This window comes from Pleurodeles waltl, chromosome 10 (assembly GCF_031143425.1).
Source record: "Pleurodeles waltl isolate 20211129_DDA chromosome 10, aPleWal1.hap1.20221129, whole genome shotgun sequence".
NCBI lineage: Eukaryota > Metazoa > Chordata > Amphibia > Caudata > Salamandridae > Pleurodeles > Pleurodeles waltl.
The window spans coordinates 159,060,341-159,087,803 of record NC_090449.1 but is presented as its reverse complement, the minus strand read 5'-3'; the positions used below and the strand labels follow the sequence as shown (position 1 = coordinate 159,087,803).

Here is a 27,463-nt window from a genome sequence, read left to right as displayed (position 1 = left end):
AAACTAAAATGTGCCTTGAAATAAATGTATGCAATGGCTGAGGCGGTCTAATCAATTCACCTATTGTGTGTGATATGGTTGGAGTACCATAATTTGAGTAACAATTGAGCACCCTAATGGATAAAAATGGTTGACTACTAGCTCCTTTTATGTACATATTTTAATTATGAATTTTAGTTTTGAAAAAACACATGGCCAGCAACTTGCAATAAATGGCTTGATTACTATGAAACATTTGTGATGACATTCTAGCATAAAGCACTAGGAATCACCAGTTAATTCAATTTCCTTCAACCCGATTCTCAGCAAAATGTTTTTTAAGTGCCACAGTATATGTCTTCCAATAATCTCAGTTGCCTCTATTGCTGCTTCTCATATGAATCTTATTGCTGTCAAAGTGATTTTACTGTCTCTGTCCACCAACAGATCCACAGTTTTATGACATCTTTTTCAGTTAAAATCCCCCCATACGATTTTTGTTCTAGAGTCATGTTGTGGGCATCTGGTCACCCGGACATATGGCACTGTCTCTTTACTCATTTGTTGATGTCGCAGGCTAGGAAGCTGTCAAGAATTGACCCCCTTTCACTTTGGCTACCTCTCCACAATTGCATGAAGAATATGTGGCTGTCAAAGTTGGCCGAATCCTGCTTTCATGACAGTGGTGTTTCAGGTGCCTCAAAAAGTTCTCCTCATTTCATACCTTTATAGTAGTCAAGGTGACTTGAAAGGTCTTCGTTGGCTATTTCAGTTTTAGACTTTGATTCAGCAAGAGTTTGCCTCCGCTTTCACTAATGTCGTTCTAGGAGACATGAAGTGATGCTGTAAGGATGTAAAATGGTTTCCAAGGTTCATGAAATATGCCATCTGTGGGCTACTGTATTCTGTACTTGAAATTCCCTCCCAGCAGATGTGTATGTGGTTTAATTTGGCTAACTTTGAACTTTTGCGGTGTGTGCCTTGAGCTTTGTTTGTTTCATGTCTCTTGCTTTCGATGGGGAATATCTAGCTGCTGTGCTGCATTTCTGGATTTTAGAATTCCATAATAATGTTGACAGAGTGTTGTAGACTAGATTTTAGCTCCACTGTTGATGATCATGTGTATAAGTAGAGAAGGTGCTTCCTAACTATTGGAAGATGTTATTTCCGCAGCATGCTAACAATATTAGGATGGTTTTGGCTAGTGTCCAAGCCTTCTATGTTCTATAGATTATAAATGCTTCCGATTTTAGAGTCTAAAGGAAGAATGTACCAAGATATTTCAATTCCCACTTTTTTTCCACTGTATGTACATCCAATTTAAAGGCTGTTGATGTCTGCACTGCCCCATAAACATAGAATGGAAATGGTTCACCTTGGGATAATTCTGTTGCACTATAGGGGTGAAGCATCCAGCTGATTTTGGAGGCCGTTTTCAGTTTTTGCTAGATGATTGGAGTCATTGGCTCATAGAAGTAATGGAGTTTTATTGCTGTTTACTGGTGGAATATTTTCAGTGTTCTTGATCATATGATTGTGCATACCATTAATGTATAGATTATTTACAGCTGGTCTAACTAGATGCCTTATTTCTCTACTGCCTCTGTTGTAATGTGCTTGAGCGCTTCTTCCCTTAGTAGCGAGCAAGCCTGTGTCGCTATTTCATGACAGCCCTAACAGCATCATGCTAAACATAAAAGGTAGAAACAGCCAGACCTATAGCGAACCCATTCTGTAAGAGCGGTAACATCCATGGGGTTCGGAGTCACAGGAATCCAGAGTGTGGAAGTACATTGGTGCTCGCAAGACTTCCCGTTTGAACCTCCATGAAATTCCTGAACATAGACCACCAAAGAAGAGCTGGAGAGTCCTAAAGCTGCAGACCCTTCTTCTCAACCACCAAGCAGACATGCAAGATGAAGACATCTCAGAGAGCTAAGGTCCAAAGGTAAGATCCACAACGGTGCCAGAACCATGTTCGAAAGCTGGTAAACCATCCATGGGAGGCTAAAAGGAACAATCAGGATGACTTCCACATTCTTGCTGCGAAACAAGATAAACAGTTTGGCTATCAGGAGAAAGGGTGGGAATGCATAAAAGGGAAGAGGAGGCCAAGGACACGGCAGTCACCCACCACACGGCTCCTCTGGAACCCTGGAGAAGAAGCAGGGGAGAGGGGCATTGCTGGTTCTCACAGAGGTTCACCTGCAGAGACCCGAATCTGTAGCACACCTCCGAAACTGTTGACCGAGAAAGCACGGAGTTGTGGGATGGAGAGAACACCCAGTTTATATGGTCATCCACTTCTATGTTGTCTCCTCTTCAAATATGCGAGGCTTGCAAAGCTTGAAGATGGTGCCCTGCCCACCACTCGATTTAGAGAGCCTGGGTGGCCAGGGCCACTGAACTAACCCAGACTGCTTGATCACAGGTGACTTCATGACCTGGTTGCTGGTGTAGGGAATCACAAGGCCCTGAAAGTGAGGGCCCAATAGCCGAAGAGCCCACAGCAATGCCTCTATGTAACTCTAGTAGGATAAACCAGACTAATCTGAATGGAGCACCACCCCTCCGCAGAAAGGCCTCTCAAAGTACCCACGAAACTATCAATGAAAGGCGGCAGAACACCTAGAGCCAGTCCATGGTGGTGTCCTCTCCTGAGGCAATGAGGTGGACAGGTGTGCATACACTCTGGAAACTCTATGGTTGGGAAGAAAGACAGCCTTACAGAGTCCATAACAAAGCCCCAGCAAACTCTTCAGGACTTCTTGTGATTGATGAGGAGCCCATAACATGCAAGGGACATGCAAGGGACCTGACACACCATACGCATGCCCGCCTTGGCCTGGAAGCTGAAGGGTACTTGAGTGTCTGGCAAATGGATAAAGCAGGGCTGGAAATGAACCTGATGGACTGAGTTAAACGGACGGGAAGAGTTGAGTAGAGAACGAAAGAGGTGGAATCAAAACTGGGCTGCCTTGGTAATCAGCAAACCTGGCATTCGGCAGCGCAGAAAAACTTTGGTTCCCTGCACTTATTTATTTATTTTACAAATTAAACACGGCTTCTCGAAAACAGTTTTTATTTGCTCTATGAACTTCAATAATAATAACAATAATAATAGTAATAATATTAGTGCATTTATATCCCGTGTAGTACTCTCTGTGGACAACAGCCAAGCCATTAAATAATATTAATGATATATCGCTTCGTAGCACACTTTCTGCTGCTTGTAAGCACTGTTAATAACCACTGTTACTATCACCAGGTTTAATTGTTGTAAATGTATCAACCTTGGAAGGTTAAACTGATAAGTTATCTTTGCGGAGGGGTATGATTTACTGCAATTCCTGAAACTGCAGCAGAAAAGGAGGAGAATGTGAGGAAAAAGGTAAAGCCCCATCCCAGGCGCAGTGGTGGATGAGCTGTCAATTAATTAAGTGCATTTGAAGGGAATGCAGGAAAAGAATGTTGTCTGTAACTATCAAGTGAAGGTAGGCTTAAGCGCAGATCTCTACTGCCCTCTAGTGGCAGAAATACAAAGTATTGTTCATAGCAGTAAATGTCTGTGCTTCATCTGGTGAGCTAAACCCTGGCTAAGGGTAAAAAAAATTCAGGCATTCGTGTTAAGAATTTTTCAATTCTATTAAGGACACGGAGGCGAGGATTATGCTTCTCTTTCTATGCTTCATTTTTACAGCAGCCAATCAAAAGTAACCACAACATAAAACTACATTTCCCAAAAGTCACATCAACACGTGATGATCATAGAGGACTACTCCTATAAAGCGCTGCCTCGCACAGTTCAACTCCTCTTTCTTTGCTTGAACAAAATCGCAAAAGGATAGAACAGTCCAAGTGTTTTAGCAGGAAACCTCGAAACTCCTAAAGAAGGAATGAACAACTTGGAATTACAGAAGAGAAAAATCCCTTCCATCCGGAAAACTCAGAGGAACGAAAAGAATGTCTTGACCAATTATTTTTCTTCATTTCCTAAAAGAGAGAAAAAAATCAGGCCATAAAACTGAACAACCATAGAAATGATTCTATACATACCAAAAAAGGGGGGGAAGAAAAGTACTGAAATACAGTAAAACACGTCATTTAAATGATCAACATATTATCATAATCAAACAATAAGATGTCAACAGTGCAGTGGTATAATCCTCGCCTCCGTGTCCTTAATCGAATTGAAAAATTCTTAACGCAAATGCTAGAATTTTTTTTATTCTATGTCAGGACCTGAGGCTCAGATTATGCTTGTTTAAAGCTGATACGATTGCAAAATCAACAATAGGTTTACAGTAAAATTATTTCAATGTTGATGGAGAAGACCAATCTGCTGCTCTTAAAATATCTTCCTGGCGAGAACCCAGGGCAAAGGATTTAGAGGCCATAGCACCTCTAGAGGAATGAGCACCAAATTTAGAAATATCAATGTCTGCTTCATTCAATAACCATTGCATCCATCTAGCCAGAGGGCCGACGAAAGAGGGCGATACGGTGTAACTAAGGAAATGAGCACTTGACCCCCCATATAAGAGCAAAATTCTCCTGTACTTACCTCCTAAACTCTGAGAAACTGCACCACACACAGTTTGTTATTGTCTACAAAACTGGGATAGGAAACTGATTTCAAATTACACTTAGTCCGACGTGAAATAGAAAAAGTCACTCCTTCGGGAGAACCCCCACTATATCCAGAGCTCTAACATCCGAGCCACTTTTACAGGAAATTTAACATAATAACATTGTGAGCTTGGCAGAAAGCTGCTTCCTAGAATGGAACCTGTTGGAAGGCCAATATTCCAAAAAACAAAGAACAATGTTTACATCCCACAAAGTAGAATAACGGGGCTGAGGGGGATTGGCAAATCTGATACCCCTCAAAAGCTGGCAAACAATGGGAAGTTTCCCTATTGGTTTGCCCTCAATTGGCAAGTGTCCCGCAGCTGAAATAGCAGACCGATAGTTATTAATCGATCAATATATTAGACCTGACGCAGCTAGAGAGGATAAGAGGTTTAGGACCAAACTGCAATCTGCTGAAGAAGGATCTGCGTTCCGAGCACTGCACCAAGTACTCCATTGTTTCCAAGCGGAAGCATATCTCTTGTGCGTACTGGAGGACCAGGATCCCGCAATGAAAGCGGAAGACTCCTGCGAAAGTCCTGGGATACTCCATCTTTCCCTGAAAGACGCCACACTACAAGGGACAACTGACCCGAAAGAACCACCGGATGAGGAAGGCTCAGCGGATCCTGAAGGAGATTCCTCCTGAAAAGGGAGTAGAAACAGATGATCGCAACTCAACTCCATGGCCACCGAAAACCAGGCCTGGGACCTCCACAGAGGCGTCACTAGAACAAGATCCGCCTGCTGATGCCTGATCTGTGACAAGACCCTGGTAATCATCAAGAAGGGGGGAAAGGCATACCCCTGCTCCTGCGACCAGTCCTGAAGGAATGCATCCGTAGCTGATGCTTCCGGATCCGGCCTCCAACTGACAAAACGCTTGATCTGCCAGTTGAGGCATGAAGCAAACAGATCTTTTGAAAACGGCCCCACTGGGCAGAAAGTGCCCAAAAGACTTTGGGGTGAAGCCTCCAATCGCTGAAATCTCTCAGATGCCGAGAATGCCAGTCCGCGACCAAGTTGCTGCTCCCTGGCAAATACTCCGCAATCACTGAGATCCTGTGCTGCAGACAGAAATGCCAAAAATCCTTGGCAATCTCCGCTAGAATGTGGGATCTGGTCCCCCCCAATTTGTTGACATATCTCACCGCTGAGATATTGTCCATGTGCAGAAGGATACAACAGTTCGCCTTGACCGGGAACAGACTCTTGATTGCCAAGGAGCCCGCTAGAAGCTCCAGACAATTGATATGAAGATTCAGTCCTGTCTTGGACCAACGGCCTCCTGTGGAGACTGAACTGCAATGGGCACCCCAGCCCCAACGACTGGTGAAGATAGCTCTGCCATTCCATGCTTCCATGTGGTCCAACCACCAATTCATCTCTGTACGAGCCTCCTCCGAGAGGAGAACCTGGTCAGCATACTTGAGGCCCTTCTGCAGATGGGAGATCTTTAACCTCTGTAGGGCTCTGTAATGGAGAGGACCTGGAAAAATCGCTTGGATAGAGGAAGAGAGCAGGCGCACCATGCGGGCAATCGCCCTCAATGATACAGTCTGTCTGGACAATAGTGATCTCAATTCCCTCTTGATTGAATGAATCCTCTGAGGGGGAAGGACTAACTGAGACCGGATGGAGTCTATCCGGAAGCCCAGAAAATCCATCCGTTGAGATGGCACTAGAATCGATTTTTGGACATTGATTATGAAACCCAGACTCTGAAGCAGGGAGACGGTCCAATCCAGATGAGAATGAAGAAGAAGAGGGTCTTGAGCCATAATTAAAATGTCGTCTCGATAAATTATTAGACGCACCCCAGAGAGCAAAGGGACTCTACCACCAGTCACATCACCTTTGTGAAACACCAGGGGGCTGATGACAGGCCAAAGGGAGAACCTTGTACTCGTAATAAATGCCTTCCCACTGGAATTGAAGAAATCTCTGGTGAGGAGCAAAAATAGGAATGGTCAGATAAGCATCTTTTAGGTCTAAGCGAACCATCCAGTCTCCCTCCTGGAGGATGTCCCTCAGTAAGTGAATACCCTCCATCTTGAAGTGTCGATAAACGAATAAACCGCTGAATTCTTTTAGGTTCAGGACAAGACATGAACCACCCACTTTTTTGTCCACCAGAAACACAGGACTGAGAAAACCGAAAGGGTGTTTTAAGATCTTGACAATAGCGCCTTTTGCCAATAGCGCAGAAACTTCTGCGGAAATGAAACTGCGCTCTTGAAAGGAAAAATACGTTGGATGGGGAAGAAAATGCTGGACTGGGGACTCGTAAAACTCTAGCTTGAAACCCTGAATGGTCTCCAGGACCCAATGTCACAAGTAATTTGATACCACCCTTGCAGAAAGCTCTTCGTCCTGCCCCCAACATTACATCTGAACTCCCAATCAAGCTCACCTGTGGATCCTGACTCCTGGGAGAAAGATTGGTTTCCCTTGGATCTCCCTCTGCGGAACCTGGAGCGACCAGCTCTCGGGTGGGAAGGAACAAAGGTTGAAGAGGAGGCGTCATACTCTTGAAAGCCCCCTCTTCCTTGGTGGTAGTATCCACCTTGAGGACCTTGATGGTTGAAGCGGCCGAAGGCACGTCCTCTGTAGTGTACGGCCCTTCGAAAAAGTGGACGCAGCACCTGCCTAATAGAACCTTGGGCCTTGTCCAAACTTGCGTATGTTGCAACAAATTTTGAAAGCTCCTTGATGAAAGGAGAAACCAAACAGTAAGCCCTGTGCTATAGGACCTTACTCGGAGGAAGCAAGGTCTGCCAGCTTGGGGTCTAACTTAATCAAGATGGAACAACGACGCTCCGAAGAGATGGTACAATATGCATTCCCCAGGAAGCAAAGGGCTCTCTGAGCCCAACCTACTAAAACATCCAGGTTAATGGCTTCTCCTGACTCCTTGGCTGAAAAAGGCCAATTCCAATATCTTTGTCAAGGGACCAGAAACATCTAATAGCTTGTCCTGACACCCTCGCCAGGCGCGATCTATGCCTTTCTTCAGATCCTTAGAGGATTTTTTCAGAAAAGTGACCAGGGTAGTGTCCAATTATGGAGTCTCTGTCACCCCAGAAGGGAAATCTGGTCTGGGGCACTCAGACTGCAATCTGGAGTGAACCTCCTTGTCAAAACCATGCCTAATGTGGGATTCCACATAATCCGCCACCTCCAGAGGTGGCAACCATAATGAAGATCGGGGATAGACAATGTCCTCCGACTCAAAAGTCAGGACCTTAGGAGTAGGAAGTGTTCTTCTTGATGATGAGATTTATTTTTGCATTTACAGGGAGGATCATCCCCTTGCTCAGATGAATGATCAGAAGAGGAGGATGCTAGATCATCGGTGGACTTAACCTTTTGAGCAGACGCATTATAATTGTGTTCCTTAGCCATTGCCCTAATAAGGCTTTCAAAGTCTGCAGAGTGCGGGTTATGACTCTGTTTGATGGATTGGGAACCACCAGATAGGGAGGGTTCTATTATAGACTGGACGCCCAAAGGGGCTACCCATCCCTGCTGTTCCGCAAAACCAATAAGGTGATGCTTAATTGGTCTGATTGCCTGTGTCCAAGGCATAAACTAAATCCTGTTCAAAAGAACCAGTGGAGTCATCTAAGTAGTACTCTTCACCAGCCTGGACTTCATAACCAGCCATGCTGTAATACAGCAGAAAAAGGGCTCCAATAATATAGGAAAAATATATGGGAAAGGACAGAAAAACAGCATATATATGCTCACAAAATATATCAAGTCATATATATATTTACAATTAAGGTGTGGAGGGAGCTGCCATAGAAGACATAGGAAAATATCAGGCCCAGCCTGAATACAGATCTTTTGCAACCCCAAGTGTACAGGCTCTGGGGTGTAACACGGGGAGCAATAAATCAGGCCAGAGAGACTAAACACGCGTCTCCTTGTGTGCAGACAAGCGCTCTGAAATCACAAGTGCGCTAAATTCAGAACTCAAGGAATTCAGAAGAGCCGGTAACACGCGACTCCTCACGTGCCAGAAAGACGCTTGGAAGCGCGAGCGCTAAAAATAGAAACAGAAGAATGAAATGCCTGAAACTGAAAGAGGACTGCGCCCAAGCCGTGCGTCCTCGCTCCCCTGCTCCCACTCCACCAAAAAAGGTCTGAACCGAGCGGTCGCCCCTGGGAGGGAAAAAAACACTCCCGGCAACAAGAAAATCAATAAAATAATTAACAGACACTACGTTTAGGAAGGTAGCCTCTTTCTAGTCTTGTTACCCCCACTTTTGGCCTGCTTGTGAGTATATGTCATGGTGTTTTTACTGTCTCATAGTGAAGACCCAATGTTGTAAGTGTGTTTGATATGTGTCACTGGGATCCTGCTATCCAGGACCCCAGTGCTCATAAGTTTGTGGCCTATATGTGTTCCCTGTGTGCACTGAGGCTCTGCTAACCAGAACCTCAGTGTTTATGCTCTCTCTGCTTTCTAAAATTGTCACTGCAGGGTAGTGACTAATTTGACCAATTCTCATTGGCACACTGGTACACCCATATAATTCCCTTCTATATAGTACTTAGGTACCCAGGGTATTGGGGTTCCAGGAGATCCCTATGAGCTGCAGCATTTCTTTTGCTACCCATGGGGAGCTCAGACAATTCTGACACAGGACGTCCACGTTATTTCACAGCCATTTTTCACTGCACATAAGTAACTTATAAGTCACCTATATGTCTAACCCTCACTTGGTGGAGGTTAGGTGCCAAGTTACTTAGTGTGTGGGCACCCTGGCACTAGCCAAGGTGCCCCCACATCGTTCAGGGCAAATTCCCCAAACCTTGTGAGTGTGGGGACACCATTACAGGCGTGCACTGCACCTATGTGTAGCGTCACCATGGTAACTCCGAACATGGCCATGTAACATGTCTAAGATCATGGAATTGTCACCCCAATACCCCTGGGTCTCTAGCACAGAACCCGGTTACTGCCAAACTGCCTTTCCGGGGTTTCCACTGCAGCTGCTGCTGCTGCCAACCCCTCAGACAGGATTCTGCCCTCCTGGGGTCTGGGCAGCCCCGGCCCAGGAAGGCAGAACAAAGGATTTACTCTGAGAGAGGGTGTTACACCCGCTCCCTTTGGAAATAGGTGTGAAGGGATGGGGAGGAGTAGCCTCCCCCAGCCTCTGGAAATGCTTTGATGGGCACAGATGGTGCCCATCTCTGCATACGCCAGTCTACACTGGTTCAGGGATCCCCCAGCCCTGCTCTGGTGTGAAACTCGGCAAAGGAAAGGGGAGTGACCACCCCCCTGACCAGTACCTCCGAGGGGAGGTGCCCAGAGGTCCTCCAGTGTGTCCCAGACCTCTGCCATCTTGGATTCAGAGGTGTTGGGGGCACACTGGACTGCTGTGAGTGGCCAGTGCCAGCAGGTGACGTCAGAGACCCCTCCTGATAGGTTCTTACCTCTCTTGGTAGCCAAACCTCCTTTCTTGGTAGCCAAACCTCCTTTTCTGGCTATTTAGGGTCTCTCCTCTGGGCTATTCCTCAGATAACGAATGAAAGAGCTCACCTCTGCACTTCCCTCTTCGACTTCTGCCAACGATCGACCACTGACTGCTCCAGGACGCCTCAAAATCGCAACAAAGTAGCAAGACGACTACCAGCAACATTGTAGTGCCTCATCCTGCCGGCTTTCTCGACAGTTTCCTGGTGGTGCATGCTCTGAGGGCTGTCTGCCTTCACCCTGCACTGGAAGCCAAGAAGAAATCTCCAGTGAGTCGACGGAATCTTCCCCCTGCTAATGCAGGCACCAAAAGACTGCATCACCAGTCCTCTGGGTCACCTCTCATCCTGACGAGCGTGGTCCCTGGAACACAGGAGCTGGGTCCAAGTGTCTCCCACAGTCCAGTGGCCATTCTGTCCAAATTTGGTGGAGGTAAGTCCTTGCCTCCCCACGCCAGACAGCAAACCTGTGTACTGCGTGATTTGCAGCTGCTTCGGCTTCTGTGCACTTCTCCAAGGATTCCTTTGTGCACAGCCTAGCCTGGGTCCCCAGCACTCTGTCCTGCAGTGCTCAACCCTCTGAGTTGGACTCTGACATCGTGGGACCCTCCTTTTGTGACTCTGAGTTCACAGAACTTCCAAGTGCCTGCTCTGGTACTTCTGCGGGTGCTGCCTGCTTCTGCGGGGGCTCTCTGAGTTGCTGAGCGCCCCCTCTGTCTCCTCCTCCAAGGGGCGACATCCTGGTCCTTCCTGGTCCCCAGCAGCACCCAAAAACCTCAACCGCAACTCTTGCAGCTAGCAAGGCTTGTTTGCGGTATATTTGCCTGGAAACACTTCTGCAACATCCAGCACGCCATGAGACATCTTCTGGCCAGAAGCAGCCCTTTTGCACCTTCATACGGGGTTTCCTGGGCTCCTGCCCCCCCCCCCCCGGTCACTATCGCGACTCTTGGACTTGGTCCCCTTCCTTTACAGGTCCTCAGGTCCAGGAATCCGTCTTCAGTGTTTTGCTGGTGCTTGTGGTTCTTGCAGAATCCCCCTATCACGACTATTGTGTCTTTCTGGGGTAGTAGGGTAACTTTACTGCTACTTTCTAGGGTCTTGGGGTGGGGTATTTTGGACACCCTTACTGTTTTCTCACAGTCCCAGTGACCCTCTACAATCTCCCATAGGTCTGGGGTCCATTTGTGATTCGCATTCCACTTTTGGAGTATATGGTTTGTGTTGCCCCTAGACCTATGCTTGCCTATTGCATCCTATTGTGATTCTACATTGTTTGCACTACTTTTCTTACTGTTACTTACCTGTTTTGGGTTTGTGTACATATAACTTGTGTATATTACTTACCTCCTAAGTGAGGGTATTCTCTGAGATACTTTTGGCATATTGTCACTTAAATAAAGTACCTTTATTTTTAGTAACTCTGAGTATTGTGTTTTCTTGTGATATTGTGCATATGATATAAGTTGTATAGTAGGAGCTTTGCATGTCTCCTAGTTCAGCCTAAGCTGCTTTGCCATAGCTACCTTCTATCAGCCTAAGCTGCTAGAAACACCTCTATTCTACTAATAAGGGATAACTGGACCTGGCACAGGTGTAAGTACCACAAGTTACCCACTATAAACCAGGACAGCCACCTACACTACACGCATACATTATCACCAAATACAATGAAAGCGAAAGTGCACTTTACTGGCTGCGAAGCAGCAAAGAAAGAGGAGTTGAACTGTGTGAGGCAGCGCTTTATAGGAGTCCTCCTCTATGGTCATCACGTGTTGATGGGACTTTTGGGAAATTTAGTTTTCTGTTGTGGTTACTTTTGATTGGCTGCTGTAAAAATAAAGCATAGAAAGAGAAGCATAATCTGAGCCTCCGGTCCTGACATAGAATTGTGGTAGTACTATACGAAGAATAAATAATTAAAAAGAAAATAAAAAAACATTACCCTAGTGAAGGCAATTCAGGCGCTTATCACACCAAGATATTAGAGTGCTTCACTCTGGATTTTAATCTCTTAAATTCAAAAACGTTGAAAAAATGTAGCTCTCCCTCTGATTAGCGTACATTTTTACTCTCTTTCAAACCACTACTTTTAGAAGTTTGGAAATGTTAATTCTGCACAGGTAAATAGCCCGAAGGGGTTTTGTAGGGCACACCCCCGACAGCCTGAAGAACTTTTGTCGCCATTGTTCATATTCCCACAGTTTTGCTAAATATTGATGTCTGTTTAATCAGACTGACTGACAGCTCCGTATTCAGGGCCACTGGGATTATGAGGCAGAGGAGGCCAAATTATGTGGTGGAGGCTAGCAAATCATGAAGCAAACAAAGGCAAAACTATGCTGTGCGAACCGGCACATTTTGTGAGAGTATTACTCCATTATTTTGTCATTTGTACACTTACTGACAATGTCTGGACATTAGCTGCATCTCATTAGTTCCATAGAACCAGTTTAACATTCAAATATAGCAATAAACAAAAGAGAAGTGACCAATCAACCATCTGTTGCGTAATCTGCAGATTTTATGCAAAAAATGTTTATAGCTCAGACGGATCATTAGTTACTAAAAACGCAGCAGTACGTATTGTTGCACAGGGGAAGGCCCTTCGCAAAACTTGACTGGCCACCTTTGGATTGCCTTTTGCTGTATTTGAGTGTTGAACTGTTACTAATTGGGTGGTACCTTTGTCCAAACAATGTTAACATGTGTGAAAAAATATAGAAAATAACACAATATTACTGCTTTAAAATGTGCTGCATTACGCTGCATAATAAATTGCTTTGGACTGTATAGTATTACTAGTGCGAAAAAAATATCTTGATATGTGTCACACATTGCAATAGATTATTGGCTTCATTGACTGCCTGTCGCTTCAGTTAATTAATTTCTCAATCAAGTGCTCAACATATTCATTTTGTATGTAAAGTACATTTATTCCGCTGACAACCGGAAGCAGAGAATAACAGACCACATTGTCCAGAGCAGGAGCAGAAACTGACACACCAGCATCTTCTAACCAAATTGAAGGCTTAAGCGGAAACAGGGAATTACTGAACAACAGGTCCAATGATGCAGAGTTGCTGCAACACAGCAAGCACCTGGATGCTGTAGACAAACTATGAAAATATCAAAGTAATAAACTTTGGCAAAACCATTAGGGTTGGCATTGGCCACAAGCCATTTGGTCTTTTCAGTGATTCTTTTGTCATGATTTATGGACACTTTATTTCGTTGAAAAAAAAAATTTTTGGTCTCAAAAAGCACACATTCCCATTATAGTTCCTGGCACTTTATGGAACCACTCTGTGCATGAATGTGCTCCCTGTGAAAAGGCAGAGGGAGGGCATTTATTGTGAAGTTAGCCAATGACTCAAGTGGGCTGACCTATTGCTCCATGCTATATGCTGTGGTGAAGAAAGAAAAATGTTAATAACTCAATACCAGACCAATAGCTGAAGAGGGCTGTCTGAAAGTCCCTGTACATAAGTATATTATACATATCGTTTTAGTAAAATCAAAAGGTATTGGCTGATGCCAGACCTAACGACAGCATTTAAGATCCAAAAATAAGACTGCATCTCAAGGAGTGGTTTGCAGCAATCATGTCTCAATCATGAAACAAGCGCTCCCAGTGTAGGCACTTGATAGAATACTGCCAATGTCGAAGGGTATCTTATGTAAGCCCTCTGAAATGCAGGACCTACAATTGACATATCTGGTTGCAATGTAAGGGGCTAAAATCCATTGCTCTCAGCCTTCTGCAATACATTACAGAATACTGAAAACAAATGGAATAAAGCCCACAGTGGAACAGTGAATGCCTCTTGTTTCAGATCCTACTAGAAGAACTGACAAAGACAGGGGCTTGCTACAGGTGCCAAAGCAGTGCTTAAGCTACACACCGGGTCTCAGTAAGTGATAAGAAAGTGTTACCGCCTGACAGAATTCAGCCACATTGACAATATCAAGTATTGTATTGGTAGCAAAAATGTGATATAGATAACCATTAGTCAATGTTTTTCCTTTATGAATGGAACTCTTTCATTAATCTTTCTTTCTGTCTTTCATAAATTTCCACAATTCGCTTTAATTTTCAATGCTCCATATAAAAAGTAGAGGAGCTAGAGTTGGCTGAGGGGTTTGTCTTTTAGGTAAAAATTTCTAATAATTTATTCCTGTTGGGTGTTTTAGTTTATCGACCACCACAACACTTTTCCAATTTAAGTGAGGTACTTATAAATGTTGTTGAACCATTTTGCTTGCAATATTCTAATTTTATGGTACTTGGAGGCTATAATCTACAATTGATGACCCTAATTGCAAAATTGCAGGGCAACTAGTTGCAGTGATGGCTGATATTAATTTTTTTGAAAAAAATTGAGGGTCCCACACATAAGAGGTCACACATTGAAGTTTTATAGTCCCGGATATTCTCTCATTGATCATGGCCACGCCTTGTCCGTTAGTCTGGACAGACCCCTTCCTAGTCCCTTTTCAATTGACAATTGCTTCTGATCAGCCTGAGGTTATCAGACAAGCCAAGGACACACGCCCTGGGCATTGCCTATACCTGGTGCTAATCTGGGAAACGTCTGTTCACAATTGAAAATTAATTTGTTCAACAGGATTGAAGATGCAGTTAATAACTTCAATTCAGCCCTGCGTACAGGAGCTTATAAATTGGCTACAACTAAAAGAGGAGCATGAAAAATACATTTCTCCACAGCCACCTGGTTCTCACCTAGTCTAGAGAATGAAAAACATATGTTTAAACAACTGGAAAGAGAATGAAGACGGGAATACAGACACAGACATAAACTGGCTTATAAAAAAATCCCTTAAAAATTTCTGCAAAAATATTTAAAAAGCAAAAGCAGAATTGTTTACGGCAAAAACTGCGGCAGCAGATAACTCCTCTAGGGCTTTTTCCTAGATTGTAAAAAAATACCAGTAGTGGTGAAGCAAGGGATTCCTGCATCTCAATCGCTTGTTAATAATTTATCAACTTTCCATCATGATAAGGTAGAAAAGATATACTCAGATTTTGACAATCACTCAAATAGTCCCAACTCATGATTTCACCCTTAGGAACACGGGATCCCTGCTTGCATTTTCTGAACAAAAATATTTAGCAGAATCGGAGCAGATTATTCAAAAACATAGATCTGGTTACCCTATGGATGTCTGCCTCTCCTCCATATTTTGACTTGGCCACATTGTTGTTCAATGTCTTGAGCAATTCTTTATTCAATCTGTCACTGAAGCAAGGAAGCATGGAGCAGTCCAGAGCCTGGAAAAATACAATTTCTAAAAAAAGACGAATGCTGTCCATTCAGTCTTGAGCAACTATAGACCTATTTCACTTCTCCTGGCAATGTGGAAATTGTTAGGAACTCTGGTGAATATTCAGATTAATAGCGTACTGAAAATAATGGCATTCTTCATATGTCTCAATAAGGCATTCGTGCAGGATTCAGTAAAGTCAACACTTTTAGAGGTCGCTGAATTTATTAGGAGTAGATGTAGAAAAAAAATCAGAGGTCATCCTTCTTGATTTATCTGCCGCATTCGATATGGTGTCCCACGATATCCACTTGCAGAGGTTGGATAAGGCGGGCATTGTGTGGACACCTTGGCATAGGAATAAATCTTTTCTAATAAATGGGCAAAAACAGTAATTTTACAACCTTATACTTCCTGTTCAGCGAGATAAGATGCAGTGTTCCACAGGGCTGGGCTCTCAGCCCTACCCAGTTTAATGTATAAATGGCTCCACCGGCCTCCAAAGTTTAGCTGTACAGTTTCCTACGCAAAAGACACTCAGATGTTGCTTGCATTCTAACAATTGAATGACACTATGGCTGGTCATTTTCAAGGGTGTCTCTCGGCTGTAGCAAGTTGGATGCGTAGTAGTTGTCTACAGCTGAACTAGGACAAATCTGAAATCTTGGTCTTCAGGAATTCCTCATCACTGGATATAAGGAGATTATGGCCAACTGAGTTGGGAGTGGAACTCCATCTTCAGTAGCCCGAAGTTTGGGTGTGCAACTGGACCTGTAGTTATCATTTCAACCACAGGTGCAGCCCACTGATGCCACCTGTTTCTCCTTGCTTGAAGTTTACAAAAAACGCTCAAGTTTCTTCCAGTAGTCACGCGGAAAAACAGTGTGTCTGCCTTAATTACTCCTAGGATGGATTATGTCAATGTATTGTACTTAGGTGCATCCGTGAAAGTGCTTAACAGACTGCAAAGAGTGCAAAATGTGATGGCTAGATTGGTTCTAAATATTTCCAAAAGACAGCTTATTTAAAAAAGGTCTAGAGCAATTACATTGGCTGCCAGTCAGGAAAAGTATAAAGCTTTAATGATCACCCATACTGCCAAACACAAAAAGGGCCCCTCTTACCTATAGGTAAAAGTTCAAAAATATATATCTTATAGGGTTCTGCATTCAGCAAACTAAAGTCTCATATATATAGTACACACGGTTAGAGAGGGAGGCAGGTCCTTTTCCTTCTGTGCTGTCAGGGGTTTACGTCGAGGTTTAGGGAGGTACATGTTAATACAAACATCCATCCACAAAAGAGGAAGACAGTTGCTATACTGAAACTTCCGAAACTACACCTAAAAACGTACTGCAGCTCAAAGCCCAAAAACAGTAGTAAAGGTGTCCTGGCCAGCCTTGGACTAAGTCTTACACCACAAATGGCAACTAGCAGGTACTGTAACACACTCCCATAAAAATAATCGAGGCAGGAACCTAAAATACCACCCCACCGGAAATAATGTTAAATAAATTAAAATATTTTGACTTCTAATTCATCTATATTTCTATAGTTAACAATCAATTTATTTCAAATGCTAACTTAACATTTAAACTTCTAATAACATTTTAATTAATTTAAAATACTTTAAAAATACCTTTTAAATAAATGTACAATATTTTGATTACATATTAACATGCTAGTGAGGGTGGGAATTTCCTCATCATTTTGTTTAAAAAATAATATTTACAAATTAAATTAAAATGTATAAGTTAGTGTCCTGCAGCATTGTATTTATTGTATAGAATAATAATCATTTTAAATTGATTTATAATTTTATTTTACATTAAAATATTTTTACTTTTTTTAAAATAATAAACTCTATTACTTGCCCCTATACTTTACTATAGGGAGATCTCAGAGATCTTTGCCTAAGGGTGAAACATTACTAAGAGTAACGTTACACTTGTAAATTCAGACATATGTCTTCACCCCCTTTTTTCAGGAGGTGGAGACATGAAAGTCTACATTTAAGTATAAATCTACACTCAGAAATGTTGAATAGCAAAAACAGTGGGTTTACTCCGAGGTGCAAGAGTAAATTTACACAACTGTACATTTGCACATGTAAATTTACTTTCGTGAGTAGAGCCCTAAGAGTTTATATAAATGAGATTGTTCTGGAAATAAGTCAAAGACTGAGGCCCTGATTATGAGTTTGTTGGGTGGAAAAGCCCGACCGCCACACTCCCGCAGTCAGTTTACCACCTATGTGGCAGCCCTCCCGCAGTCCCTATTACCAGTTTCCAGCTGGGCCAGCGGGAAACAGCTCACAACATTGACGCCTGCTTGTAATCGAGCCAGTGGCAATGTTGCGGTACGTTGGGTGCAACAGCACCTGTTGCGCTTTTCACTGTCTTCTAAGCAGACAGCGTGACAGTGTGAAAGTGTGAACGGGCTGTCGATGGGGCACCTGCACTGCCCATGCCAAGTGCATAGGCAGTGCGGAGGCCACCCTGGGGCCACCGGCACCCTGTCTCCGCCGTGTAAAATGGCAGATTAAGACCGCTGGCGGGCGAAAAAGTGGTGGTATCGGCGATCCGACCGTGGCTCGTTTGCCAATGTCATAATGTGGAGGCTGGACTGCTGCATTGGCATGAGTGTTATTCATTCAGGCTCAGATTTATGGGATTTGTGGCCGAGGGCAGCATAGCATGTCATTTAGCTGCACTGCATGTGTCACTGGGAAAAGGCAGGAATGTGCTGTATTTATCCAAATTCTGAGCATTGTGCACGGGTGCCTGCATTGCATGCAGGATTGTTTTGTGCAGTAAGGTGCATCTTCCTTCGCAAAAACTATCCTGAGAGGCTTTTTCCTGTTTCTATGTGTGCTTCAGAAAGCAGCACAAGTAGAAAGAGGAAAAAAACGAGGAGAAATAAAGGTTTTTCTCCATTTTACGCCTCACTTGGGGAGGCGTAGGATTTTGGCGTATTCCCAGGTTTACCAGGGTTGGTAAATATCAGAATGTATCAAAAACCATGGGAGTTGCATGGTACCACCGATGCAATGCCCATGAACTGTCTTCCTCGTGTAGAGTAATGCAACACAGTGATTTGCTCTACATTACTGCAGATTTTTTAAGCTATTCAAAGCCATGCAAACTGACTTTGTGTGGCTGCAAACATTTGACTTAAGGTTTGTGTCGCTCTTGCACCACGTTGCGTGGTGCAAGAGTGATACAACCTTGGTCATAAAGATGGCCATGAGTCTCTTTTCTTCTGCTGGTATTGCACCTTTGTTCTACACCTTTCAATTCGTAAAATAATACTCATAATTATGGTTTCCTGTATTTGTGTGAAGTACAATGGACATTTTCTGGTGTTTTAAAAAATTCCGAAAATTAGCAGTTATCATTTCGGTGACATAAAAAAGTTGCAGGATATTGTCTTCCAGGGTTTATAAAATACATTTGCAGAAAACATCAGGGGTAGAAACAAACAGCTCTTTCCTTAAACCATCCTGCAGATACTGCAAAATGATGGTGCACAGTTTCAGGAACTAGCTTTCCTCTCTGTTAGAAATGGGGTCTCTAGCTGGCAGTCAATTTGCACCCTGTCCAATTAGGGACCCTCGCTCTAGTCAGGGTAAGGGAGATACCTGCTCAGATAGCCCCTGCTCACCCCCTTGGTAGCTTGGCATGAGCATTCAGGCTTATCTCAGAAGCAATTTGTAAAGTATTTGCACAAAACACACAGTAACACAGTGAAAACACTACGAAAGGACATCACACCAGTTTTAGAAAAATAGCCAATATTTATCTATTTAAAACAAGACCAAATAAAAAAATATGAATTCTTCAAGGTTTACTCAAAAACACAGTTCCTTGAAGTCAATAGCTCCACCTGGGGCTATCATGGCGTTGTGATCAACAAAACCAACAGTTCAGGCCGGCCGTGGCGTCGCGGGCCAGCTACGGTGTCGGGAAGACCTGCAAACAGTACCTTGGATTTGTAGGGCATCGTGACCCTCGAGGTTAGCTCTGGAGAGCGGCGTCACTGATGTTGTGGTGTCGGTTCCAGAGTCATTGCAGGAGTCGTCGGGCCCTTGAAGTCACACGCGTTACAGATCAAACTCCAGGCTGATGATGTCAGGAAGGCTGGCGTTGATGGCGTCGGGGCTGCAGTGCAAAGTGGAAAGACGCGCCGTGTGGTGCCAACAGGTCACGGTGCAGGCAGCGGCTCGGTGATGGCGTTCAGTGGCATCGGTGAGACCAGTGCTGCGGTGTGATGCAGCACGGTGCAACGTGCGGTGTCCACAGGTCACGGTGCAGGCAGCGGCATCGTTGTTAGCGGTGCGGGATGGGACAGTGCTTTGTGACCCTCACGAACGGTGTCCACAGGCCACGGTGCAGGCAGGGATGCCTGGTGTTGACACTGGAGTCAGTGGTGCTGGCATTGGTGGACCAGGGCAGCGGTGTGGGAGGGGACAGTGCTTCGTGCTCCTCATGAGCAGTGTCCACAGACCACAGTGCAGGCAGCAGCGCTGTTGTCAGCAGGAGTCTCGTCGTTGGGGAGGCCCAGGCTGCGGTGTGAGCAGGCAATGCCAGAGTGCGGGGCCCACAGGCCACGGTGTAAGCTGCGGCTCAGTCAAGTCATCTGATTATGGCATCGGTGAGACCAGGGGTTTTGGTGCGAAGCGGGGCAATGCGACTCCGTGCGGCGTCGGCAGGTCACAGTGCAGGCCAGCGGCGTTGTTGAGGGAGTCACATGGTTACTCCTCCTGAACAGCACAAAACAGAGTTCCCAGTGCTGCAGGTTGAGGAAACTGAAGTCTTTGGTGTCTCCGAGTCTTCAAACAGGAGGCAAGCTCTACTCCAAGCCCTCGGAGAACTTTCTCAAGCAGGACACACAGCAAAGTTCACCCTTTGAACTCTTTTAAGGCAGAAGCAGCAACTGCAGGCTAGTCCAGCAAAGCAACACAGCAAAGGGACAGTACTCCTCCAGCTCTTCAGAGGGTCCTCTTAATCCAGAAAGATTCTAAAAGTCTGGGGTTTTGGTCTTCTTCTTACACTCAATTCTGCCTTTGAAGTTGGCAAACTTCAAAGCAGAGTCTCAAGTGTTTGCAAGAACTTTCCTTGTCCAGGCCAGGCCAGGCCCCAGACACACACCAGGGGGTCGGAGACTGCATTGTGTGAGGGCAGGCACAGTCCTTTCAGGTGAGAATGACCACTCCTCCCTCCCTTCTAGCTCAGATGGCTGATCAGGATATGCAGGCTACACCCCCACCCTCTTTTGTGTCACTGTCTAGAGAAGAGGTATGGACAGCCCACTGTCAAACTGACCCAGACGGGGAATCCACAAACAGGCAGTGTCACAGAATGGTTTAAGCAAGAAAATGCCTACTTTCTAAAAGTGGCATTTTCAAACGGACAATTTAAAAAAAAAACTTAAATAAAAGATGTATTTTTACATTGTGAGTTCAGAGACCCTAAACTCCACATTTTTATCTGCTCTCAAGGGGAATCTGTGCTTTAAGGATATTTAAAGGTAGCCCCCATGTTAACTTATGAGAGAGATAGGCCTTGCACAGTGAAAACCGAATTTGGCAGTATTTCACTGTTAGGACATATAAAACACACTTGTACATGTGCTACTTTAAACATACCCTGCACCCTGCCCCTGGGGCTACCTATGGCCTACCTTAGGGGTGCCTGACATTAGTAAAAGGGAAGATTTAGGCCTGGCAAGTGGGTACACTTGCCAAGTCGAATTGGCAGTTTAAAACTGCACACACAAACACTGCAGTGGCAGGTCTGAGCCATGGTTACAGGGCTTCTAATGTGGGTGGCACAGCCAGTGCTGCAGGACCACCAGTTACATTTGATTTACAGGCCCTGGGGACCTCTAGTGCACTTTACTAGGGACTTACCAGTAAATCAAAAGCCAATCATGGATAAAACAATCAACAATACAATATCTATAGGGAGCACTTACACTTTAAAACTGGATCTCTTAATAGGGGACAGGCCACCTCTTATTTGAACAATGATCCTCCTTCAGAGCAAGGGTATACTGCAAATGCATACATGTCAGCAGTAATGTGGCCAACTCTTTGCTTCTAGTGACCTTTACTATTTGGTGGCAGGAACTTACTTCTCATTTTCAGAAAATCCTTTGTTTTTGCCTAGTGTGTTTTTAACACCACACATCTTTTAATCTGGTGTACCATATGTTTTGTGTTTAGAAATCACACAGGTCTTCGTTCATTGGTCAAAGGTTTTGAGGTCTATTAGAGTGTTTCAGATTCATTAAAAGGTTTTGTGCTTGCCACAAGAGAGCTGCTTTCTTAGCTCCAAAACATCACCAGCTGTAAATAAGGAAGGATTGTGTATGTTTTTATCCATTTTTAGTTCTGGTATTAGAAAATACCTTTTTTGATTGTCCTAAAATATATCTTTTATACCTTTAGGGGCTTTCAGACAGCCCACTTCTTCCATTGATCTTTTGTTTCCCTTCCACCCACTACAGCACAGTGAGGCACTGGGTCAGCCCACTTAAGCCACTGGCTAACTTCACTCTGAGTGTCATCATTCTGTTCTTTCACAAGGTGCACATCCGCCCACAAAGTAGTTCCCTTTGGTGCAAGGAAATACTTTGGGAAGGTGTGCTTTTTGATACCAAAAGTTATTTTTATTCATAGTCAATGTATTTTTTATGTATATTGGCGAGGACCTTTCAGCTCCCCCACCACTTACAAAAACGTGACAAAGGAAAACAAGCATCAGCTGAGCCAAATGATATGCAGCCAATTGATGACATATTTGTTTGCCAATGCCTGTTATACTTGGACAGCTGTCTTCCCCTATTAATAACGCTTCAAGGAGCGACAGTTTTCTTTTGCCCACATCCATGTACCTTCAACCAGCTGCTGGCACACCAACCTTACCTCACAGGAAGTGACGCCTCAAACAAATGCAATGAGCTCAGTGAACATTATGGGGTGAAGACAGCAGCAGGCCCAGAGGAAGGTCAGCTGCCTCGAGGAATACTCGAGCCAGTCCGTGCTTGTCTCAGAGGCCTGCACCTTCTTAGGGTTTCGCAGGTGTTTATTTTGGGAATTGCCCTGGGGTTTTCTAACGGTAAGCAAATCAAAGCCAGTGGCGTAACGAAACATGAGGGGACCCGCCTGCAAAGTACCTGGAGGGTGCCCGCTCCCCCAGTCATGTGCCTGCCCCAGGTGGACGGTGTACTGTGATGAGGGAGCCACCTGGAGCTCGGAGGAGGAGTGGGGGGAGGGGGCTGCACCGCAGGGACTGCGGGGCCCTTTGTTAGGCTACTGTTCAAAGCAAAGGTTGCAGAACTTTCTGCCATGGCATACGTGCCATACAGAAGGTCATTAGCTTATTTTTGGCTTCATTATTTTATCAGTGGCTGGACTGATATCTGGTGCTTTTGTATTGGTTACTGCGTGAAACTCATTAATAACTACTCCACATAGAAGGTGCCACAAACAACTGTAATTTGTGTTTAAACAATAAGTGCTAATATTTTCAAAATCAATCTTTCTAGCGATGTCCATAGCACAAGGATGAAGGTTTGAGCCTACCCTACTATAATGCCAACTTTTGACTAACAATTTCTGGGCGGATGTTCGACAAGTGTCCTGCACAGCGCCTTGAAATATCTGTGTTGGGATGTGGGTATTAGACAATCTGCTGCTCATACGTATACAATTTGTATCACACAACCTAGTGAATGAATATTAGCCATGGAGTTCACAAGTACTTGGACCCTGGGCGAATCGCTTTAGTTCTTTGTACCCGGGTTGACTGTTCTGCCAAAATTCGGGAGTTTGGAGAAAAATATTAAACACCAGTCTTACCAATTATATGTAAAACTGGACATTTCAATTAACAACCCTTAGGTATGATTTGCTAATTGTCATTGTTTAGCGATATACAGGGTGAGATTTTGTCAGCAGAAAAACCCTAGATAAAGAGACACTGTGGACAGTTTGGCATAATTTATTAATTTCACTACTTAGCACCGTGGATCTCGTGATCGCTTTGCTTCCAGTGCCATCCTATGGACTAAAGAGAAACTGATGACAAAATTAATTGGAATTGTATTCATATAGCGCCTACTAACCCTGAATAATTACTTCATTTTAACACTGTGTTGCCTAAGGAGGAGACAGCAAGGCAGCTCCTTAGCTGCTATCATGTGTCCTGCTGCTGATGTCATCGCCAGAGCAACTTCATAAACATGCGGCCTAGTGCAGGCATGCACACCCTTGCGCGACAGGGCAAAGGTGTCTGCGTGATGTCACGCACAGTGCTTGTTCTTTCCAGTACAAAAAGCTAGACTAAGATTGAGGTGGATATGTATGACTTTTTGGTGCAGGGCAGCACAGCAAGTCACCTGTGCCAACCCTTGGTGCAAGGGTGTCTGAATTGTATGCAGGATTATTTTTGTGCAGTGAGGGGCAACTTCCTCCACAGAAACAATCTCTGGGGGGCGGTCCCTCTTTATATGTGTGTTGCAGGATGCAGCCCGCACAGAAAGAGTAAAAAATGAGAAGAAATAGTGCCCACTGGGGAGGTGTAAGGTTTTGGCACACCCCCAGGTGTACAAGTTCTTGTAAATCTGTGTATGTGTCAAAATCCATGGGTGTTGTGTAAGAACACCCACTGCAATGCCCATGGACTGCCTCCCTAGAGCAGAGTAAGGCAGCGCAGTGATTTGCGCTGCCTTGCCTTACTCCATATTTATGAGGCCATTCAAAGCCATGCAAAGTGACAGTGAGTGACTTCATAAATAGGATTTGTGGGTTTGCGCCACTGTTGCGTCACAATAAATGAGCGCAAAGGGCTCATAAATATGCCCCAAAGTTTAAAAATTCTCAAACATATCAAGCGTGCTGTAATGTCCAGCCATATGTAAAGTTTGAAAAGTTAGGAGAATTCCTGGATGATAAACATTTCTCAGAGTTAGACCCAGCCTCAAATGTTAGTAGACAGGGCATGTGTCAAAATCCATGGGTGGTGGCACTGTAACACCCATGTACCATCCATGATAAGCCCCTTGACACAAAGTAGCGCAAAGCAGCACAAAGTGCCACTTTTCATTACTTTAGGGTTACTTTCTAGAAAAGTAAATCCCTGATCTACACTTTTTGCTGTACAAAGCATGCGCAAAGTGTTAGTAAATCTGTCCCAGTATATTTTTAAAGGACAGACATTAACTTTACACAACTTGATGACACTAATATATCAACATCAGAAGGGTGCAAGGCTGAAATTTTGATTAACACATAGAGCTATCTTTTCATCTAAGCATTGCTTTACTGTAGTGAACAATTGTGAATAACTGGAAAACAGAAATCCAAGCATTAGTCTATAGAGCCAGCGGATGAACCTTTAAAAATATCTACCCTGAAAAGCACAGAGTGACCAAACCAGGCTTCTTCCAAGGTGTCGAGGGGTTGTCCCTATCCCCAAAAAATGTTCGAAAAAACATATGGTTACATGGTGCATTTTAGAGCATTTTCACATATGTTGTCTATAAAGTATTTGGTTCCACCCTGCAATTAACTCTCAGAAGCAAGAGTGAGTTTGGATCCCAAAGGCCTGTGGTTCATGTACCCTGACAACCAGCTCTGGCTGAGATCTGCAGGTTCCAGGTCAAGGTCTGTCTACCACCCCCTGGGTAACTCGCACCACAAGCATAGGACCATTCAGGGCGACTAGTTCATGGGATAGGGAGTACGCCATTACGTCACAACCTTCAGTTTCACTTTCACAAATTGTACTTGATTCTGTGCCCAGTTTCCAGGCTCCAGTCCTCATCTCTTGACCCATCTTCCTACCGATGAAATCCAACTTCAGCTATGGGGTCAAGACATCCATATACTGATTGCATGCTGATCTATCCCAGAAGACTACAGTATCAAAGGGAGCACGGTTCTAAACAGGTGATGCGGGACAGATTTATGCAACCAAACCAAACCTGCAGCTCAGCAACCAAACCTGCTGTGCAAGGGGGAAAGCACTGCCCAGGGCTTCTGCTTTCAGCCCCAGTGCTGCACTGAAACAGGCTGCTTTGTGCTGTTGTAATACAGACTGCCAAGTGTCTCGCACACACATTGAAGCACAGTGAAAAGGTAAGCGCTTGATGTTGCTCATAGGTTTTATATTAGAAAGTTACTCTCCCAGTACAACTACGCTAAGACACATTAAAACTTATCAGTTATTGCATGTGTGCTTTATAATGCAGCATGCAATAAAAATGTGAAATGTTTGAAAAAATAAAAACATTTCCAAAGTTAATGGCGCTATGATGAGTCAAACACAAAGTGAACCGGTTCACTATAAAGGGATCCTTCTTGGAAAAACGACTCTTGACTCTAATACGATGCAGCCTCCAAACACTAATATCATGAAGGAGTCTGGAATGCCAGCCCTGCACTGTCTTGGATTTCCTGGCAGATATCCCACATGGACTGATTCCCCGAAGACAGAACTCCAAAAACCCTTTACTAACTTGGCAAGAGGTTTGGTATTTGTGGCTCCTGACTGACTGATGTCAAATTGTCCATCCGAAGTACTTGTGTGCAACCTGCCTTGCTGTTGGCAAAACTCGGGATGACAAAGGAGTCGAAGCATTTCTAATCAATGTGACTAGACTATCTGTGAATTTGTGATTACTGTGAATTGTGAATTTGTGAGCCATGAGCGGAGACTGCCGGGGTGCGTGGGTGTGGCCAGGAACGCCAGGGAGCACTACTCCTGTGGCTCCCCGCTCTCCCTTAGGGGCGGTCTCGAACCCTCTCCCCCAGGCCTTCCTGTTGCACTTGTGTCGTCTCTAGAGCTCCAAGAGGAGCAGAATGGAACTGTGAACGAAGTGGGTGTAATCTGCCCGAGAGCCGTCTGACTTCACGAAGTAAGTTTACGGGGAGGGGAGTGAGGCGGCTTTCAGCAGCGCGAGGAGGTAAAGTGCTTGGGGTGATCTAAGGCAAGGCTGTAAGGGCGTGGTGCGTACCTAGTGGGCGCGGAGGCGGCCGACTTTAGGCCAATGTGGCTTGTGCCCGCTGGTTCCATGCTTCAGCTCTGCACCCAGAGTCCCTTCAGGAAGTAATTTGGGGAATATTTGGAGTATCTCTGGCTATTGGCAGCATTGAGGTAGTAAGCAGTCTCAGTGGCCTGCTCTTGGCATTAAGATGATTAAACTCACAAACGTCTTTGCATCAGGGAGGGATTTATCGCTGCCTCATCAGCATGCTCGCGCCCCCCTCTTCATCACGCAAGATAACCATCCAGCGAAAGGGGTGTGGCGGTGCTTGGTCCGGACCAGATTCTGGGCAGTTTTTTCACTTCACCATGTGTCTTCTTCCTATTAAACCTGCCCTGCTGCATTCCTGCCTTGGAGGCCATCTCAAGTACTAGATTACACATGCCTTTAACAGCGTGCCCCGTCACCAGCAGGTGCCGCTATGTCCCATCTAAGGAGTGGTGCTTCATTTTGCCGCCAGTCGGTTCCTTCAGCTGGGTGGTCTGTGTCGAACGAGGCAGCCCCCTGCAGCTGCCGTGGAAGTTGTTGTCTGCACCGCAGAACACGCCAGCGTATTGTCTGCTCCGCCCTGCTGGGGCTTGACAGTAGGAGATCTGTGCAGGCGAGGGGTGGTGGCCAAGGAAGAGAAGAAGGCACGTGGAGCATACTATTGTACTGGGTGTTAAGGCTTGGTCACTGCGAGCTAGCATGCGTCAGCAGTTCCACTGCTTGGGCTCTTGGGGTGTTAGTTGAGCAGCTAATGCTCAGACCTGAGGGAAGAACTGGTTGAGTGCGGCTTGCTCTCCACCAACCACTCACCCACCTCAGCCCTATTTTTTGCTTTGGGGCTTCTATCATCATCTATTCATCTACCCATTTTTTGCCTCCATTTATCGTTAAGAGAAGAGTGCTTTCTTCTCAAGAGGCATAGTCTCAGTTTTGGTAAGCGCCCACTAGCCATCAACGTCAACCGCATGTCCTGCAGTAAGTAAAGATGGTGGCGTGCTCCAAACTCTAAATAAAGGGAAAATTATCTCCACCACCATGACAA

General features: G+C 44.8%; 1 long non-coding RNA gene across 1 annotated transcript in view; it reads right to left on the bottom strand.

Annotated features, from left to right (window-relative positions):
• The window catches only part of LOC138260731 (uncharacterized), a 31,270-nt gene extending 4,618 nt beyond the window's left edge, over positions 1-26,652 (bottom strand). The window contains exon 1 of the long non-coding RNA XR_011198947.1: positions 26,404-26,652. This is a non-coding gene — a long non-coding RNA (uncharacterized lncRNA). The remainder of the gene's footprint in view (positions 1-26,403) is intronic.
• Positions 26,653-27,463: the final 811 nt, after the last annotated feature.